Below are 5,316 nucleotides of genomic sequence, written 5' to 3'. Positions count from 1 at the left end.
GTAATCAGTAGAGGAGAGGTCTGTATAGATCTAGCAAAGGTAACTACAGTTTGGAACTAACTATAACCTTAGAACCTAAAACAGGTCTAAGTGTTTCTTAGGTTTACAAACTACTACTAACACTTTATTTAAGGCTTCAGTACTATTGCCTGGCCCCTTCACAATCTTACTAGCAAAGATACTCCTTAGTAATAGGATGATTAGTAGCAGTCTGTGTTTGAGTCCCTTAAGCAAGCTATTACTAGCAAGTCTGTATTAGTAGTTCTGACAGTTGTAGACAAGTTCTGAGTCAAAGCCAACTCTTCCAACTTTGCAAATAGAGTAGTACTGTCCTAGTTCATTAACAGAAAGTAGTGTCTGATAGTGTTCTGATCAGAATCCCTCTCTGTAACAGAACAGAACTACTCTATCTATAATAAGGAACTCCTTACAATTGTCTGTTCCTTAGAGGAGTAGTATTAATATCTCCTTAGTACTATACAGAAGTTCAAGATTTAGAGTAATCACCTTAATCTCTAGTACTTCTGAGTGCCTCAGAAGCTTAACTACTGTTAAGCCTACTAGATGTTAGAACTGTAAGACTATGACTTTGTGCTAACCTACAAACCTGGAACACAAATAATGAAAGCTGATTTACTCTCAAGACAAGTAGGTCACAAAAGGGGGGAGAATAATAATGAAAATCTTGTTCTCCTAGACAATTCCTGTTTTGTGTCTGAGACAATCTGAGAGATCTGACTTGAATCTAAGAATGTCAACTTTGTTACTCACATACAGTAAGCTCTGAGACACACACACAACTAGGTTGTAGTAAAGCAGTTAGAGAAGTAGGCTAGGGATTAGGAGGAGGATAAGGATGGATAGGTTTACTAGGAAGGCTGACTGTACATTCTGAAGGATTAGAAGCTGTAGGAGGACATTGTCTGAGCTTATTACAACAATCTGACTGTAGAACATTTAGGCCAACACAAAATGTAGGAACTCATTACTTAGAACTACTAGTAGTCTAGAATGTAGAGGGAAATCCTAAAGTATGTGACTGGTTACAATATGTGCTAACAGACTAAGGCCTACCAGACAAGGGTTTAGACTCCCCTACATTTGTATCAGATCCTAGATCACTCTTAAGAAGAAGTCTTAGTGAACCTGATCAGTAAGCTACCTAAGTCTTAGAGTTACAACACTATCTGTATAATTGTTGACTGATTCTCTAAGCAAGTCTATACAGTTCTGACCTGAACAAAACTCACTTCTGAAGGTATAGTGTGCATTTATTAGGATCACATTTTCCAGTTGTATAGACTCTCTCAGAAGCTCATTCATGATTGTAGACTATAATTTGAGTTGAAATTCATGTAGGACTTGTATGTGCTTCTCAGAATTTAAGGGAACCCTTCTACTACTTATCACCCACAGACTGACAGTCAAACTGAGTGAGTCAATCAGGAGATTGAGCTCTACCTCTAAATGTTTATCAATTATTAGTAATTGGATTGGTCTGAATAGTTAGCTCTGGCAGAATTTGTGTACAATAACTAGTAACACTCTATAACAGGACAGTCCCTATTCTTCCTCAATCATGGGAGACATCTGTACTAGGGGACAGTTCTGAACTAGAATAGTAGTTCTGAATCTGTAACAGACTTTGTAGAACAGATACACAGAACCAGGGAGGATGTATGAGCTCTTTTAGAAAAGGTAGCACAGGTTATGAAACAGAACTATGATTAGAAGAGGTCTGTAGCTAAGGATTACCAGTCTAGTGACAAAGTTATACTAGAAGCTACTAACCTGACCACAGATTGCCTAATGAAGAAGTTGGACAACAAGTGCTTCAGACCCTTTGTTATTAAAAAGAAGGTTAGCACCTCTGTCTACAAACTCTAACTTCTAGCAACATAGAAGTGTATACACCTAGTGTTTAACAAGGTTCTACTGTCTTAGTACTATAATCTAGGTTTTCCTTTGTAACAAAGACTCTCACCACCTCTACTAGAACTTATCAGTTCCAAACCAGAATACAAAGTAGAGTACATAGTAGATACTAAGCTAGTGTACAGAAAGCTCAAGTTCCTTATCTACTAGAAGGGATACCCAGTTGAAGAACACACTTGAGAACCTGCTGAGAATCTCACCCATACTACTAAGGTAATCTGAGACTTCTATCAACTTTATCCAGGTGCTCTGTATCAACTCTGTCTTACAGATTTCCAAACCCTACTGTTCTAACCTATACCTGAGCTACTAACCAAGCCTAATGTTCACCAATTGGGACAATTGGTTTTAGAGGGGGGGTGATGTTACAGTTCTCTACTCTTGTACCTTCAGTTCTGAGGGTTCTACACCCTTCTGTACTAGAACTCAGGACTTCTGTCCCTCAGGGGTACTGTTTATAGACTATATACATACTGACTCTTACTACTACCCTTCCTTACTTCATCATTCCATTCCTTTGACCACCCCTTCATTCTTTGTTCATTCTATAGTCTCTTACCCTTTGTCCATCCCTTCATTCTTTGTACCTTTATCTTTGACATTCCTTTCTTTCATTCTTCATGGCTTATCATTCTTAAGTGGCTCATACTCCCTAAGTACTCTTGTATAGTTTAGTATATATAGGCATACAAGATCAGACTAGTCCTGTAGTCTTAATCTTGTCTACTCTAGGTAGTCCTGTACTCTTAGGCTCACTCTATATACTCTACTTGTGTCTCACTCTCTCTCTCCACCTGTTCTACAAGTTCTGACTATGTTCTAGTACTTGTGTTCTGTATTTCTGTTGTGTAGGATAGTTGTAGCCTGGGTCCCCTCACTAAGCCTTTGAGTCCCCTCTATACTGTTGTTAACACCTACAACAATTACTGTACTAAACAAACACAAGATTCTAATGATTGGACAAAGAATAATGTACACACTAATACAATGTATAAAGCTAATAAGTAGAGGAAATTCAATCTGCCAAATCTGTTCAATCTGACAAAAGCAAAATGTTTCAATTGTAGAAAAACAGGACATTTCTCTAAGGAATGCTGTAAACCTCCTACTGAAGCTACAAAGCTTGCACACACTAAACATCAAGCTAACATTGTACATAAAACGAATCAAACTGTAGAAAACATAATGAACACATTTATTATTGAAAACCTAAACAAAAACAATGTTGAATTAAAGGAAGGCAACATTAAAATGAACAATAATGCCTATACTCTTATTCCAAGCAACCAGGACAAACAATTCGAACAATACACTTCCTAGGTATGTACTAACGTATTTACAAATACAATCATAGCTAACAAGAAATCCTATACACAAACAATGGATTTACTTGATTCTAGTGTATTAATACATACTACTCCTTATCTATTTCAATTAACAAATGTACACAACATAACTCCTACAATTGTAACTATTGTAAATAGATTAACAATGACTCTTAATTGAGCTGGATCTATGTGTATCAAAATTCTGAAGAATATACAAGAAAGAAGCATCATAACATTACAAAACATCTATTACTATCCACAAATGAACTTTTCCCTCATAAGTCAAGTACTACTATGTAGGGAAGGTTATTCTTTTATGTTTACAAACAATAATTGTACTATAACATTACTATGTAACAAATACATTAGACATATACAATTAAGAAATAACTTGTATATTTTGTACAATAATCATTTGTTAAAAACAATGAACAAACTATCTATTTATGATATACATAAATGCCTCAGACATATAAGTTACAATTATATTAAACGATTATTAAAGACACAACCAAGTGTACTATCAACTAAAATAATGAACTATGAAGAAAAAGAATGTATTGAATGTATAAAAGCAAATATTGAACATACACCAATACCAAAACTATGTCAATCTCCTCTTACAAATCAATTTGGAGATCTTATTCATATTAATATCATTAGTCCTATTGAACTGTACACATATAAGAACATACATTACTTATTAACAATTGTAGACAATTCTACTTGTTGGTGCATAATGCTCAAATTACAAACAAAATCCAATGTATATATGTAATACATACAATAGACAACTAAAATATTTACACAGTACAGAGTTAAAATAAAGCTTTTACAAAGTGATAACAATACTGTATTCCTTAGTGAAGATTTCCAACAATATTTAGATTCACAAGGAACAAAACAAAGATTAACAGTATATCATACTCTACAACAGAACAGAATAGTGGAACAAACTCATAAAACTATATTTAGAGGTGTAAGAGCATATCTAACATTTACTAAATTACTGTTTACATTATGGGCCAAAGCAGCAATTCATATTACCTATATTTATAATAGAACACTGTGTGCTGCTTTAAATTACAATACCCTACATTACAAACATTACAGAACCTACAGAACAATTGATAATATATACAAATTTGGTCAATATATTATCATTTGTAATGAAAATCCTACAAAAATACAATAGCAAGGTATCATTGCTTGTTAGATAGAATTAGACAATGAAAGTAAAGGCTATAAAACTTGGTACAATAATAAGATCACTATCAAACAAAATATTCAATTTCTCAAAGGTAAACCTTCTCAAATTGAAGGGGAGAAAATAGACAATACAAACAACAATACAAACAAACGTTTAATAATTAAAAATAACAAAACAGATAATAGAATAATGAGAATAGATAATGATGATACAGACAATACTGATCCTAATAAAAAAGGAAAAGTAGTAGAACTAATGGACTTAACAGACAACAAAGTTAAATTAACTGAAAAAGAAGTAGAACCTAAACTACATTGATTGGAACAGAAATGGAAACTGACAGAATGTACTATTAAGCTTGAACAATGTATGGAGAATAAATGTGTAATGAAACACATGTATGCACTTAGCAAAAAGGATAAAGATAATATTACTATTCATTTAACAGAATTTAATACTAAAATAAGTGAAATACAATTGGATCTGACTTCATTTTATGAAGCAATTCAATGTCTGGATTGTGATTCATAGATTACAGCTATGAAAGACAAAATAAAACAATTAGAAAATCATAATACATGGGAAATCACAAATCTACACAATAATATTAACATCATCAGAACACAATTTGTCTATAAAATAAAGCAATATGCTGACAATAGTATAGAAAAATACAAAGCACAATTAGTAGTTCAAGGAAACTATCAGATTGACAGCCTTGACTATCATACAGACAATTTATTTGCTCCTACTGCTAGACTATCTACAGTGTAACTAATATTAGTATGGGCAGTATCTAATAATTATAAAATACATCAGATAGATATAAAATTGGCATATCTG

The sequence above is a fragment of the Fomitiporia mediterranea genome, assembly GCF_000271605.1.
Source record: "Fomitiporia mediterranea MF3/22 unplaced genomic scaffold FOMMEscaffold_10, whole genome shotgun sequence".
NCBI lineage: Eukaryota > Fungi > Basidiomycota > Agaricomycetes > Hymenochaetales > Hymenochaetaceae > Fomitiporia > Fomitiporia mediterranea.
Note: the sequence above shows the minus strand (reverse complement) of the source record.